Genomic DNA, 16,721 nt, shown 5'->3' on the forward strand with positions numbered 1-16,721 from the left:
GTTGTTAATAATAGAGGTTTAAATAATATGAGAAAGATACTTTTATAGGTGTTTACCTAAAAGTTCATATGTGGTTATGAAGATAGGATGGAATGTCATGTTGGTGTATAAGTAGATGAATGCATTGTGCGATAGTAAATTCCTAGTAAGAGGTTGAATTTAGTTGTTGAAGTGGTAAGAAGAATTATTCTTGAGATGAAAATTTAATATGCATAGGGTATTGAATTCTTGGCTTAGACTAGTGTTCTGGTGTTATGTGTAGTACCTTCTAATTTTGAGTTAGGCTTGAACCTAGCAAGAGTATGTGGTTCAACCCAGACTTTTTCTAGAGTAGTTATATGTACCCATTCGAGTATTTAAGGAGGCTAAGTTTGAATTAGGAAGATGCGTTGCCTAAGGCCTAGTAACTCTACCCTATTTTATGTTTCGTAGGCCTATGTTCCATATTACAAAGTTATAGCCATATTATGATTCCTTATTCAGATATCTTATTCAGATAATGCCCAACATTCTTTGCTCCCTATTGTTATTAGCTCTTCTTAGCAAAGGTGTTGAAGGAAATACTCCCGTTGAGAATAAGATTTCAATATGATTCAGTTTGTATAACCAGCACTTCAGCTTAGCAGTCATAAAAATAAGCTCCTTTGTTTTTTCACCTTTTTATATAGTCTTCCTATCCAAAGTTTCATGAATATGGCTATTCCATTAGGTAATTCATTCATGTTATGCATGTTATGAATTCAGTTCAATTCATGCATCATGTTTCAGATTCAACTTTTTAGTCATGACTCAGTTCATAATTGTTCAGTGCATAATCTTAGTTTTCCAAGTATTCCACCTATGACATTGTAATAACCCTTGTACAAGTCAGCTCAGAAATCAGTTTCATGATAAAAGTTATAATGTTTTAGCTAAGCTACATCCTTCATTAGTAGACATGTCATGTATATGTTATTCCATATTCATAAGACTTCAACAAGTTCCTATCTATCATTCGAGGACAAATAATTCCAAGGGTGAGACAATATAACACCCTATATTTTCTAGCTAGACTTTGAACTATTGTTCCTATATGTGTTATAAGACCCTGCAAAATCCTACGCTTAATTCAGTCCATCTATGCTTCTTAAGGGGGTCCCATACTTAGAAAATTCAAGCTAATTTTCTAGACTTAGTTTATTTTGGCCTTCAAAAGTGTACAATCTTATTTCGCGATCTTAACATTTTTAAGTGGTCTATATTTCCATTAATTGACGATTAGGAAGGTCAATAGGTGTTCTCGGACAAGTTTCAGATTTTTCAAAACTCGTATAGACCACGTTCAGAATCCCAAAATAGTGGACCAACACGATCTTGGCGCGTCGCGTTGCCAATCGCGTTGGTTGATATTATTGCAGATTTTCAGGGTCAAAGTGCTGAGACTCGATGTGATGATGGTGTGGCATGTCAATTATAGCATTGATGCCATCGACGCGCCGCATTGATAATAGCGTCGATGCCCAGTTTTAGTCCTTAAATGTCCGTATTTTTAAGGGCAAAAGGGTCAATTTCCCACCCTATATAAGTCTAAAACATGGGATATAGCCCGAATTCAACCAAAATATAGTGTTTCTGTCAAGTGTCTCTCAAGAACAAGTTAGTTTTTAAATTAAGGATTCACATTTAATACTTAAATTCGAGAATCTGTCTGTCCATCTTCGTCCAATTAATAACTAAGGTATGCATAGTGTTCATTCATGGATTCCTTTCATCCACGAAGCCTAAGAATCAAGTTTTAAACACTGAATTATAATATTCATGTTATGGATTGATTATGTTCATGTGGTAGTTGTTGTAAGATTCCCAAGTTAGAATCTTTACTTGTTTTATGAAACTGTGTTAGCATGCAAGTTGAAAACTATTAACTTAGTTGGTTATGGTGTGTTAATTTGATGATTATGCCTATGCCCTAAGTGGTGTATGTATGGTGTTTGATAAAATGCCTAATATAACAAAAATTATGCATTATAGCTTAATTGTAACCCGAACGACAAATATATGTTTTACCCTTAAGTTCAAAAACACCCATGCTATTGATATGCATTGTAGATGCTAGTTGGAATTCTCATGATGTTAGAGTATGAAATTATGACATGATTATATGCATTCCTATCCATGTACAACATTAAGATAACCATGTGCTTCATGAAATCCCCAACTTATTATATGATGAATTTTTGATATTGCTCATGTGTTCAAGAAGTGTCAAGTCTTATCAATTTATTGCCATTGAGTCCTGGGGGTACTTGTGATGTTTCGGTATCTTACGGAATAGTTAGCATCATTTTCTTAAGAAAATTGTATGTTTTCAAGCAACCAAAGTGTTATTTAATAAAGTTTTTAGTATTTTCAGTGAAAGGAGATAACCACAAAAGAAAGCTGGAAAAAGTAGTAGAAAAGTGAGTTTGACGGTCAAAATGGTGGACCGTCAGGCTTGTGACGTACCAGCAAGTGAACCATCAAGGAGAACCAGAACATGGCATGCTAATTTCTTGGGTGACGGACCATATGGTGGACCGTCAGCTATGTGATGGATGACCAGATGGACCATCAAATCATATCCAGAAACCACCTTTCAGAGAGACTCAATGACGATCAACATGGTAGACCGTCAGCCATGAGATAGACCACCAAATGGACCGTCAATGCTTATCTAGAAACCACCTTTTAGAGAGACTTAGTGAAGATCAGTATGGTGGATCGTCAGTCTTGCAATGGAATGCCAGTGTCACCATCAGGTCTTATCCAGAAACTACGCTTTGGAAGACATGAGTGACGGAAAAGATGGTGGACTGTCAACACTTTGACGGACCACCATATGGACCGTCAACTGGGACACAACTTTTCTGATTTTAAATTTTAAATTCAATATTTTTAGTTGGGAATATATAAATACCAAATTTTAGGGTTAAGAACGCATCTTTTATCTTTTATAAGTTTTCTCATCTATTGAAACTCTGGGGGGAACCTAGTGCTTTGGTGATTCTAGAGATCTAGAAGAAATTTATCATTGAACATTGATTATTGAATATTCAAGAACTGATTCTTGGGATTATTTTTAAGTAAATTCTTAATCTATTTATGAATAATACAAGAATTATTTCTTCTTAGTCTATGGAGTATTGTGGCTAAAACCCCATAAATAGGGTTATGGGATCCTTAATGTGAAACGCATCTATGGTTTGGGAATCAAATTGAGTTCCATAACTAAATGATATTGCATAAAAATCTTTCTTCAATTTCATCACTTTTCTTTGTTGCAAACTTGAAGAGTGAGCCTTAGAACTTCACTTGTTTGAAAGGAAAGTGTTTGTTGGGAAAAGAAAGTGTTTACATGAATTCTAAGGGCTTTAACCTTTGGAGTAATAGCCAATTCCTTAACAGGATTAGCTTACATGAGAAATGGGTTGAAATAATAGTGCATCCTTTGAGTTGGAGATAATTAGAGGATAATCTATCCACTTAGGTTGAGAAACTAAGCGATAAAGAATAGGACTCAACCTTTCTTGCAATTGAATTTGCTAAGTGGAACTCATAAATGATTCACAACCCGAGTGTGCTAGCATTTTGGTGACCATAACCCTGGTTTGTTTAATCTCATAAAGTTATGAATAACAAAGAGAATCATTATTGGAATACTCTTGTTACAATTAATTATTTTATAAGTTAAAACCTTATTTTCTTCTTAGGAACCTTTGATCAACAGTCCAATAACGATTACAACACTTAGTGAGCCCAGTATTCCCTGTGGGATTCGACACCCAACCTAGTTGTGTTCTATATTTGACAGCGACTGCTTACACTTTCTATCGAGAGTTGTAATTTGGGCGTATTAAATTTTGATGCTGTTATCGGGGAATACTGCTGTCAACTAAATTTGTGATTATTAATTGACCATTTGGTTAAAGATTCCTTAATTTTACTTTTTGTTTGTTGTTTTTGTTTTGTGCAGATTGAGTGTTTTGCATGCCAAATACTCGAAGATCAGGTCAACCATTATTACCTATTAATCCTGAACCACATCTTTTTGGCAGAGTGGATGGTCTACAGGACCCAAAAAGGGTAGCTGCTCAGCAGGAGCACACTAGATTAGCTTCTTTAGCAGCCGCTTAAGTGAACTAGTAAATTGTAGATAAGGTTGGCTGGGAAGTAAACTCGGACGATGAAGAACTGGGTGATAATGAGTTACTTAATCCAAGGCATACAGATGATGAAGTTGCACCAGTAAACAGGAATGTCAACAAAAATCGCCAGGCTAGAATGAGACCAGAACACCGAGCTTTTCAGTTTGCTCTTGATGATGATGATGATGAGTTAGATGGGGCTGGTGCCACAGGGGCTATTATTCCTCCTCCCTTAGCATCCGGAGCCAAGTTTAATATTATGAGTATGATGATCCAGTTGTTGCATCTGAAGGGACTGTTCGGTGGGCTTGCTAGTGATGACCTGAATATGCATTTGATCAACTTCATTTCAACACGGAAGTCGTTTGACAATATGGGAGTGGGGCAAAATGCTATTCCGCTGTGATTATTCCCATTGCCTCTTTTCAGAGAAGCAACGTTATGGTTAAATGGGATAACCCTCAATTCTATTACGAATTGGAGGCAATTGAAAGAAGCTTTCTTCGAAAGGTTCTTTTACCGTCCAAAAGGGCACAGTTAAGAGATGAAATCAACAATTTTTGGCAGCTTCCAACTGAAGCTCTTCATGAAACTTGGAAGACGTTCAAAAAGAAGCTCACACAGTGCCCGAATCATTAGATGACCAACATCCACCTGAAAGAGATATTATATAGGGCCTTGAATTCGGTGTCTAAGCTAGTGTTGGATAATGCTGCAAGTGGATCATTCATGGACCTCACTATTCTTGAGGTATCTGAAATGCTTGATCATATGAAAAAATAGAGTAGAGCTTGGCATAATAGGGATTCTGAGGTAGCAAACTCTACTGTATCTATTGGCATGACTGCAAAATAGAGGCCAAGGGAAGAGGAACATGACCAAAATATGGCTCACATAAAAATGTAGAAGGACCTTCTTACTAACCATTTATTATTAGAAAAGATAGAGAAGGTTAAAGATGTTGCATCACAGGGAAGAGCTGACTCCAATTCTGAGGAGGAAGAAAATTACTTGAATAATTAGGGGGGTTTCTGAGGCAGTGGCCAAGGAAACCAAGGTCGGAACTACTTAGAAATCTGGGTACAAGGACCAAGATTAAGGAAATTGGAAGAATAAGAATGAAAGGAGTGTTTTATATATTCCTCCTGGGAGTTGTGAAGCTGCTGCATCTAACTCTGGAAATATATCCATGGAGGACATGATGGCTAAATTATTGAAGGGAGTAGAGGCAGCTAACACGGGAGTAGCTGAGGTCAAAAATGATTTATCTTCGATGAATCAATTGGTTGATTCGCATTCCACTTCCATAAAATAGTTGGAGAAACAAATCAGTCAACTTTCTGTAGCATTTAATCAAAGGAAGGCTCGCACTCTACCAAGTGACACAGTGCAAAATCCAAAAAAGGATGGGTTGTGTATGGAAATTACTACCAGGAGTGGCAAGGTGTTGGAAAACCCATTTGTACGTAAGTCGGCACCTGATGGTGTAACTGAGAATATTGATGAAGTAGATTGGGATCATCCCATAGAGGCTAAAAACCCTGATGAGATCATTCACAATATTACACCCAACTGTCAGCAGTTTGAAATAGTTGAAGATGATAAAAACAAAGAAAAGAAAGTGGTGGAGAAAACTCTCCCAAAACCACCACCCTCTTTCCTCAGAGACTGAAGAAGAAGGTTGATGACACAAAGTTCAGTAAATTCATGACCATGCTGAAGTAACTGACTATTAATATGCCTTTGGTAGAGGCACTGGGGCAAATTCCAGGGTATGCCAAATTCTTGAAGGACCTTTTGACAAAGAAAAGGGTAGCAAGCTGTGAACCGGCGGATAATTTCCATCATTGCAGTGCAATTGCCATAAGGTCCTTAGTATAGAAGAAGGAATATCTAGGAGCTTTCACTATGCCTTGCACAGTTGGATTTTTGGATTTTGCTAAGGCTTTATGTGATCTGGGGGCTAGCATTAATCTAATGCCACTAGCCATTTATAAAAAGTTGGGGTTGAGAGATCCTACACCAACCAATATGCGGCTTGTGATAGTAGATAAGTCGGTAAAATAGCCTGTTGGTATTATGTACGATGTATTAGTGATGGTTGCTACCTTTATTTTTCCTACGGATTTCGTTATTTTAGAATGAGAGGTGGACTTCGAGGTGCCCATAATCTTGGGTTTTTGAGTGAATGAGCTCTTATTTTGGATGAATGATAAAGTGGTATGTTTAGATGTATGCAAATCAATAAAGAAGAATAAAGAAATGAATGTGTTCTCTATAGTTGATGTTTATTATGAGGAAGAGCAGGAACTATCTATAGCGGAGCAGCTTACTATTGAATCATTAGCTGCTGTGCTTATGAATTTTGATCGTGACGATATTGAGGAGTATGAAAAAACTGTCTATTCTATGATAGGAATGAGGTCGTATTCTTATGCCCCTAAGAAGCTTGATCTTGACCTTAAGAATCGACCTTCACCACCGATGAAGCCATCCATTAAAGAGCCACCGGTATTAGAGTTGAAAAAGCACCCAGTCATCTGAGGTATGTGTTCTTGGGTAGTGGAAATATGATGTCAGTTATTATTTCTATTGATCTGGGCGAACAATAGGTGGAAGCTCTCATCTCTGTTCTTAAGAGGTATAAGAGAGCTATTGGTTAAACTATTGCAGATATCATTAGTATATCTCCTGGCATATGTATGCACAAGATTCAACTAGAGGAAGATTGTGTTCCTAATATTGAGCATCAGCGTCGCCTAAACCCATCTATGTAAGAGGTAGTGAAGAAAGAAATTATCAAGTGGTTAGATGCAAGGGTGGTGTACCCAATCTCAGACAGTAAATAGGTGAGTCCTGTATAGTGTGTGCCAAAGAAAGGGGGCATAACGGTCGTAGCCAATGAGAAGAATGAGTTGATCCCACTCAGTCCTGTCACTGGGCGAAGGGTGTGTATGGACTACCAAAATCTCAACTTGTGGACACTAAAGGATCACTTTCTAATGCCATTCATGGACCAGGTGTTCGATCGATTGGCAGGTAGGGGTTGGTACTATTTCTTGGATTATTATTTGACGTATAACCAAATCTCCATTGCTCCTGAAGATCAGGAGAAGACGAAATTCACGTGCCCATACAACACATTTTCTTTTAAAAGGATGCCTTTTGGTTTATGTAATACGCCCGCCACTTTCTAGAGGTGCATGATGTCGATCTTCTTTGGTATGGTTGAAGACACCTTGGAGGTGTTTATGGATGACTTTTCAGTTGTTGGAGATTCCCTTGACTTGTGCTTGCTGAATTTAAGTCAAGCATTACAGTGGTGCAAAGAGTTTAATCTGATCCTTAATTGGAAAAAATGCCACTTCATGGTGAAGGAAGGCATTGTCCTCGGTTATAAAATTTCTGCAAAAGGTATTGAGGTGGACAGGGCCAAGGTTGAGGTCATCGAGAAACTACCTCCCCCTATGTTTGTAAAAGGGGTACGTAGCTTTCTTGGCCATGCAGGATTCTATCGTAGATTTATAAAAGATTTCTCGAAGGTTACAAACCCATTATGCAAACTTCTTGAAAAGGAGGCCAAGTTCTCTTTTGATGATGACTGCAAATAGGCGTTCGAATACATTAAGCCAAAATTAGTGGAGGCTCCAGTTATTATTGCTCCTGACTGGATAAAGCCATTTGAACTAGTGTGTGATGCTAGCGAGGTGGCGCTTGGAGTTGTATTGGGCCAGAAAAAGGATAAGCTATTTCATCCAACCTATTATGCCAGCAAAGCCCTGAATGGGTCTCAAAAGAACTATACTGTCAATGAACAGGAGCTCCTGGCTGTAGTTTACGCCTTTGAGAAATTCAAAGCATATTTAATAGGGACCAAGGTGGTGGTCCACATGGATCATGCACCTATGAGGTATTTAATGTCTAAGAAATATGAGAAGCCGAGATTGATCTAGTGGGTATTGTTGCTTCAATAATTTTACTTTGAGGTAAAGGATCGTAAGGGATGTGAAAACCAGGTGGCTGATCACTTATCCAGACTTAAATGCGAAAAGTAATCAAGGACAAGTTAGATATTGATGATTCCTTTCCGAATGATAAGATACTAGCTGCGAAGCTCGAGCAGATTCCGTGGTATACTGATTTTACAAACTACATGGTAAGTGATATGATGCCGGATAGTCTTTCCTTTCACCAAAGTAAAATTTTCCTTCATGATGTGACCCATTATTTCTGGGATGAGCCCTATCTTTTTTGGCGATGTGCAGATGGTGTTATTAGGAATTGTGTCCCAGATGTAGAAGTGTTGAGTATTTTGGAAGCATGCCACGCTTCACCTATTGGTGGTCACCATGCAGGTGATCGTACTGCCCAGAAAGTATTGCAGAGTGGGTACTATTGGCCTATGCTATTTAGAGATGCATATGAGTTTCTTCGGAGATGTGATCAATGTCAGAGGCAAGGATCAATTTCCAAATGCAATGAGATGCCAATGTACAAAATGATGGAATTAAAGTTGTTTGATGTATGGGGCATCGACTTTATGGGCCCATTTGTAAACTCATATGGGTCAAGATACATCCTAGTAGCTGTGGACTATGTCTCGAAATCGGTAGAAGCTATTGCTTTGGCTGACAATGAAAGAAAAAGAGTTATATCATTTCTGAAGAAAAACATATTCTCCCATTTTGGAGTACCAAGAACAATCATAAGTGATGGGATGACTCCTTGTGGGCATATCAAACTGCTTTTAAGACACCAATTGGCATGTCACCATATCAGCTAGTCTATGGGAAGGCATGTCATTTACCAATCGCGCTTGAACATAAGGCCTTGTGGGCTCTCAAAAGGATGAATATGCATTGGAAGAAAGCAACTGATCTAAGATTGGAGCAGATAAATGAGATGGATTAATTCCATCTCAGGGCTTATGAAAGAGCCGACTTATATAAAGAAAAGATGAAGAAATACCATGATCAAAGGATTGCAAAGAGAGAATTTAGGAAAGGTGATTTGGTACTTCTTTTTAACTCTAGACTGAATCTATTTCTAGGTAAGTTGAAGTCTAAATGGTTGGGTCCATTCAAAATTAGCCAAGTCTACTCATCTAGAGTAGTCGAGCTTGAAAACGAAGATGGTAGTGTCTTCAAAGTGAACGGGCAAAGAATCAAACTTTATATTGGTCCAAAAGACTCAATAAAAAATGTTGATGTCTTTTATCTCGATAAAGTCAGAGTACTCGAGATACCTGAGTCATGCCGCAATTTTAAATCAGGTGCTAGTGGGAGGCAACCCACAACATTTTGTTGTAACCATAGTTAGAGTCTATTTTATGTTCTTGTACAATTTTGATGTGTTTATGAAGTGTGCAGGGCCTGAAGTGCAGTAAAAAATAAGATAGGCATACATCTAAGCTACTGGAATGTTATGATGAACGACTTGAGGGACCACCAGGGTCCTGATGGACCACCACTTTTAACCATCAAGAACTGGCAGGAAAAATCATTCACTAGATAATCCATGACGGCCTGAGTGGTGGATCGTCACGAACCTGGTGGGATGTCACAACAACTATCAGAAGTAAGATTGGTGACCCACATTCTGGTAAGAAGTGACGGTCAATCTAGTGGACCATCGCAGGTTTGGTGGACCATCCCACTTGCCATCACACTAAAATAGGAAAACATAAACTCAGGTAGTGTGTGACATTCAGAGTGGTGGTCCATCAAAGTGTTGACGTACCATCAATTTGACCGTAACTTCAACCCTAACTCTGAATCGGGTTGGGTTAAATCGGTACTCTTTATAAGTACTTCGTATTTGACCTAAAGTGCGACTTTGTGAATAAATTTGAGCGGGTACATCCATGGTAACCATTCCATGGCCTTCGGCTATCCACTTTCTTAAGATTCAAAGATCCTGAAGGGTCTTTTCCCATCTGAGACTCCCTATCTTCTCTATTTTTTTCCTTATTTATACAATTTACTCCTTTTCTCTCTTTACCATAAATAAAAGGAAAAGGTAGCGATTGAATTTGTGAGTTAGTTTTCTCTTTGAAGCTTCAAGAACAAAGCATGATTGCAAAATCTGGTATGTAAAGAAACCTCCTCTTTTGAATTTCCCTAATAAGTTTAAGAGCTTGGTTTGTTTCTTTATCTTGTTCTTAGTGTAATAAGTTCAAATGACTCAAGGTACCAATTTGTGTGAAATCTGAGCAATATTAGTTGTAAACTGAGGCCAATGTGCTTAAAGTATGAGCTTAGAGCTGTGTTGATAGCTAAAAAATCATCTGAGGTGCTATTGTTTGATAAAATGGTCGAACCTAGAAGGATGGCTGAAGATAAAGGTGCAACGGTCAAACTGGTGGACCGTCAACTCTGTGATGGACCACCAAGGTGACCATCAGAAGATGCAATACAAATGCACCTTCTGTATAAGCCATGACGGTCGACTTGGTTGACCGTCATCTTTATGACGGACCACTAAGTAGACCGTCCAAAGATGCAAATTTTTCTAGAACACTGCTTAACGACTGACGGTAGAGTTGGTGGACCATCAAACCTACCCTCAGACCTCATTTTGCACTGTTTTGATTGTGTTTGAATGCAGAACTTATTTATTATGTAGTTTTCAGGTGATATGGCTCCAAGAACCTCAAGAACCAGAGGAGGAAGATCTTAATGAGGTAGGAATGTGTCCGCTACGGCTTACAACACCAGGAAAAATGAAAGAGAAGCTCTCATACTCTCCCAGTCTGAAGAGAAGAGTCAGAGTACCTCTAGTAGTTCAAGTTCAACCCTCGATGAGGCAACTGTTGCTGTAACTCAACCATTACCGGTAGCAGGTGAAACTAAAAAGGTTATTGTGGGGGATTAAACAGATGATCCTAATACTGAAGCTGTATTGGAGGGTGATAATGTTATCAGGCGAAAGGATCCACAGGTTCGAGAGGCCATCAGGTGGCAAATAGAGGGAGCACAAAAAGAGTTTTATAATGGGTTGATACCCACGGCTCGAGGGATCAGAAGATCATTCATAGAGGAACATCAGATTATGACAACAGAACTTTATGAATATCCTGAGTTAGAGAATCGGATCAATGAATATGGACTGGCATGGGTGAGCAGGCTACCAGGAGAGTACCAACCAAATTGGGTGAGGGAATTCTTCACAAATTATCTATGTTTGGTGAAAGCGGAATGCCCAAAAGGAACTCGAATCTCAAATAGAACAAATAGGGAGTCTGTTTTGGTTTGAGGGGTCGCTGTTGATATCTCAGCCTGAAGAATTAACAGGATGCTATTCAGGCCAGGATATGAGGCTCCACCCGCTGTCCCAAATTTTGACTATAGAATGTGAAATGCTTTCAGTTAGAGAAGTTGGGCTGATTTTTTATTGACCGATGATGGAAATCCTTCCTGGTTGACTAATCCTAAAAAGCACATTGCAAAGTTCACTCATAATTTTAAAGCTAAGTTCTGGTGGAATATTGTTCGGTTGAGGTTAATGCCAACAAAGGGAGATGGAAACTTGGATCATCATAGAGCAGTAGTAGTATCCAATTTGGTTTCAGGACTGCCAATTGATTTTCACCAGCTAATTGCACATGAGATGTTCATGCGGGCACATAAAGTGACCACTTTTATACCCTTCTCATGTTTGATCACTGGGTTATCCAAACAAGCCGGTGTGCCGCTGATCCATGGGGTTGATAATGAAGTATAGGATACACATACGCAGGACATCGAGAAGTCAAAGGATGAATTGAAATTTGAAATTTGGGTGACCAAACCTCTGGCATATCAGCCTCAGTCTGCACCAGTTTAAGACACCGCAGAAATGCCTGAAGGTATACCTTTACCTATCACCACGTTCATACCACCTCATTATGTTCCCCAGGGCACATCTTCAGGGTCAAAGTCTACAAAGTTTGCTGGGAGACCGGAGTTTGCAGAGTACAGATTCAACCCGCATAATTTCGTTAAGGTGGTAAAGAACCAAAAACAGTTTCAGAAACAGCTAGAAAAATGGGCTAGAGATTTCAAGACTTTTGTGGATGAAATTGTGGCCAAAGTAGTCAGACCATTTCAAACTATTCAAGTTAGAATGGATAACATGGAGGCCCGCATAAAAAAAAGGCTAGATTCACTATCTCTCCCTAATCTTGCCAAGCTCGTGGTAGAGTTTGAGACGGCAAAGGCTGACATAGCAGAGTTATAGGAGAAACAGTCACAGCTGCCTGCCTTTTTCCTAGTTTTAGCGGTAAGTGATGGAGAGGAAGGAATTCTAGACTTGATGGGCAGACCAGTGAAAGACAAAGGCAAGCAGCAAATAGATGAAAGAGCCACAAAGAAAGAAGAAAAAAAGAGGAAGAGAGAAGCCATGTCACTTGAGGAATTAGATCAATATAACCTGAAAAGAGCTAAAAACAAGTCAAGTAAAAAATATGAAAGAAAGCAAAAAGAGACATAAAATGAAGCGGCAGGAGTCTCTACTAGTGCTGCCCCAGAAAGAGGGCGAAGTGCAGGATCAGTTCGGGAGACGATTCCTCTAATTGTGGAGGTTGAGGTTGTGAGTTCCCCTATAACCATAGGGTCCAACATTGCACAGGGAGAGAACGCAGGAACATCACCCCACCAGACAGATGCCTCAGAGGAATAGGAAGTGAAGAGAATAACCTAGTTCAACCATGTACGGTAAGTTATTGCTTTAAGGACAATGCATATCTTTCTGTGCAGGGGTGGGTGTATTCACATAATGGTTGGATGTTGTTTATGATATTCTTTATCCAATCATGTACTATCTAGTAGAAGCGATATGTTTAGTTTTTTTTTCTTTTATTGCATTTCAAATTCTGTAGCCTGTGTTGTAAATATCTGTGTTTAAGATTATCTATAAAATATTTCTGTTTCAATACTTTGTTGTAAATATGGATAATGAATGATGTTGGCATAAGACTATGTGCATGTGTATGTAATTAATTACTCTATCATGTAAATATATGTACAGAACTCTCAGTAATTCTGCATTTAGCATTAGTCTAGAAGAAGCATGAGACATGCGATGAACATTCCAAGAATTACAAAGGAAGTTTAATTTCATTGCTTGTGAGTGTGAGATTTTACTTGTAGTTCTTTCATAGGTTAAGACCTAGAATTTTCCCTAATAATTGATACAGTATTATAGGGGATTCATTGGGATACGATATCAGGCCTCCTTGTACTTTGAGTCCATCTAGCTTAAATAAACATCCCTGCCAAATGGAAAGTAAGTTAGAATCAAATTAGAGTCAATTGGTTGCTGAATGCATCGGCATGAGTCAAGGGTGTTTAAAAAAATATAAAAAAAAAATAAAAGAAAGAGAGAAGAGTGGTATGCTACAATAGCATATTGAGGCTGAAAAGATGCTAGGGCAAGGTGAGTTAAGTTTCACTGAGTCACTTTACCTAAAAGTATACCCCACCTGACCCGAAACCTTATTGCAAGCCTTGAAAAGACCTATTTGATCCTAGTGAGTCAACCTTACGGTAGTGTCGTATGGCTAGGGCAAACCTATGGGTACTTGGACTATGGTTGTAACTTCATTGTAAGTGTGAGAGTTAGACTTTGTCCAGATCATACAATGAGTGGTGGATTTCATTATTGTGAGGGCAACTGAAGTTTCACTTAACTTTGTTGTTCTCTGTAGAATGTAACATTCATGCTTGTGGGGATGAACTATGATAGATGCTGGGTGTGAATCCTAATGTGTTAAATGCATGTGATTAAACTGATGAGTGAATAGTTGGATCAAAATGTTTCAAGGGTTGGTTATATGTCATTTTATTGTTCATGTGTGCAATTAGGTGCTGAGTTGCTTGAGGACAAACAATTATCTTAAGTTGAGGGTTTTGATGTTCCGGTATCTTACGGAACAGTTAGCATTATTTTCTTAGGAAAATTGTATGTTTTCATGCAACAAAAGTGTTATTTAATAAAGTTTTTAGTGTTTTCAGTGAAAGGAGATAACCACAAAAAAATGATGGAAAAAGTAATAGAAAAGTGAGTTTGACGATCAAAATGGTGGACCATCAGGCTTGCGACGGACCACCAGGTGAACCGTCAAGGCGAAGCATAACATACATGCTAATGTCTTGAGTGACGGACCACATGGTGGACCGTCCGCCATGTGATGGACCACCAGATGGACCGTCAACCCATTTCCAGAAACCACCTTTCAGAGGGACTTAGTGACGATTAACGTGGTGGACCGTCAGCCATGCGACGGACCACCATATGGGCCATCAATGCTTATCCAGAACCCACCTTTTAGAGAGACTCAGTGACGATCAGTATGGTGGACCGTTAGTCTTGCAACGGAATGATAGTGTCACCGTCAGGTCTTATCCAGAAGCTGCGATTTGGAAGAAACAAGTGATGAACAAGATGGTGGACCGTCAACACTTTGACGGACCACCATATGGACCGTCAAATGGGACACAACTTTTCAACTTTTAACTTTTAAATTCCTTTTTTTTAGCTGGGAATATATAAATACCAAATTTTAGGGTTAAGAATGCATCTTTTATCTTTTATAAGTTTTCTCATCTATTGAAACTCTAGGGGGAACCTACTACTTTGGGGAATCTAGAGATTTTGAAGAAATTTATCATTGAACATTGATTATTGAAGATTCAAGAACTAATTCTTGGGATTCTTTGTAGGTAAATTCTTAATATATTTATGAATAATACAAGAATTATTTCTTCTTCGTCTATGGAGTATTGTGGCTAAAATCCCATAAATAGGGTTATGGGATCCTTAGTGTGAAACACATCTATGGGTTGGGAACAAATTGAGTTCCATAATTAAATGATATTACATAAATCTTTCTTCAATTTCATCACTTTTTTTTGGTTGCAAACTTAAAGAGTGATCCCTAGAACTTCACTTGTCTGAAAGGAATATGTTTGTTGGGAAAAGAAAGCGTTTACATGAATTCTAAGGGCTTAAACATTTAGAATAATAGCCAATTACCTACCGGTATTAGCTTACATGAGAAATGGGTTGAAAGAACAATTCATCCTTTGAGTTTAAGAGAATTAGAGGATAATCTATCTGCTTAGGTTAAGAAACTAAGGGATAAAGAATAGGTCTCAACCTTTCTTGCAATTGAATTTGCTAAGTGGAACTCATAAATGATTCACAACCCGAATGGTGCTAGCATTTTGGTGACCATAACCCTGGTTTGTTTAATCTCATAAAGTTATGAATTACAAAGGGAATCATTAGTGTAATACTCTTGTTACAATTAATTATTTTATAAGTTAAAACCCCATTTTCTTCTTAGGAACCTCTGATCAACAGTCCAATAATGATTACAAAACTTAGTGTGCACAGTATTCCCTATGGGATTCAACACCCAAACTAGTTGGGTTCTATATTTGCCAGCAACCGCTTATGCTTTCTATCTAGAGTTATAATTTGGGCGTATCAACTTGTACTCAAAAATTTAGCTGCGTGCATAGAGTCAATGTCAGTTTTCACAATACTCTCAGTCAAGCCATGATGATAAGAATTCAGTTAGTCTCACGACTCAGGAGAAATTCAGTGAATTCAGTATTAGTTTAGGCCTATTCAGTAACCTCAGTAATCTCAGTAACCTCAGTGATCTCAATGATATCAGTAATCTCTGTAATTTTTGTAATATCAGCAATCCTAATCAGTTATCAGATCTCAGTAGTATTGCATTAGTCAACGGAATTTATTAAACCCAGTTCAAATCAGTTATATAATACGATCAATAATAATTTAGTTCAGTTAAGTTAGTTCTATGTCTTTTCAGTTGGCAGTAGGATTCTGTATTAAGTAAACCCAGGGATGAGGGCTTACCTATTAAACAGTAGAGGGTGTGATCCTTAAATGCAATCCTTATATTCCAAAACTACGTAGCTTTCATAGGTCGAGATATACCCATCCGAGTCTACGGACTATTTATCTCCATTGAGTTTTCTTTATAGGAGGGGTTGATTGAAGAGCAACCTGTCAGAAAAGGTTTACTCATAGCTCGTCTTTACCCATGGCATGGTACTAAAACCATTTCAACTGGGGTTACAGGTTGGACCCTACCCATTCAAATTTGGGGCATATTGGTTAGATGATTACCTCCTACAGTCTCAGTTTCAGATTCAGTCTCAGTAACTGAACTCAGTTTAGTTCTACAGATATAAGGACTATCAGATACAGTCACTCAGCTCAGTACAGAAGTTAGCTAGTCCCACCTAAATCAGGACTGTCAGATATAGTCATCCAGTTAATTCTAGAACTCAGATAGTTATTCAGATTTGGGACTATCAAATACAGTCACTCAGTGTAGTAAGGAACTCATATAGTTTCTCATTATCAGTACACTCAGTTATCTGTTATCAGTATTATAGTACCAGTAACCTCAGATATCGGTTACCTATAAACTCCATAATTCATATCATCAATAGACCCAGTTATTCAGTATCCCAGTATTAGTAAACTCAAATGTCAGTACATCAGTATTTAGTATTGTCACAACCCCAATTTTAGTTTCTG

General features: G+C 38.3%; 1 pseudogene; it reads left to right on the forward strand.

The window, feature by feature from the left end:
* LOC124897911 overlaps nucleotides 1-4,802 on the forward strand; it is a 48,609-nt pseudogene extending 43,807 nt beyond the window's left edge.
* Nucleotides 4,803-16,721: the final 11,919 nt, after the last annotated feature.

This window comes from Capsicum annuum, chromosome 1 (assembly GCF_002878395.1).
Source record: "Capsicum annuum cultivar UCD-10X-F1 chromosome 1, UCD10Xv1.1, whole genome shotgun sequence".
NCBI classification, from domain to species: Eukaryota; Viridiplantae; Streptophyta; class Magnoliopsida; order Solanales; family Solanaceae; genus Capsicum; species Capsicum annuum.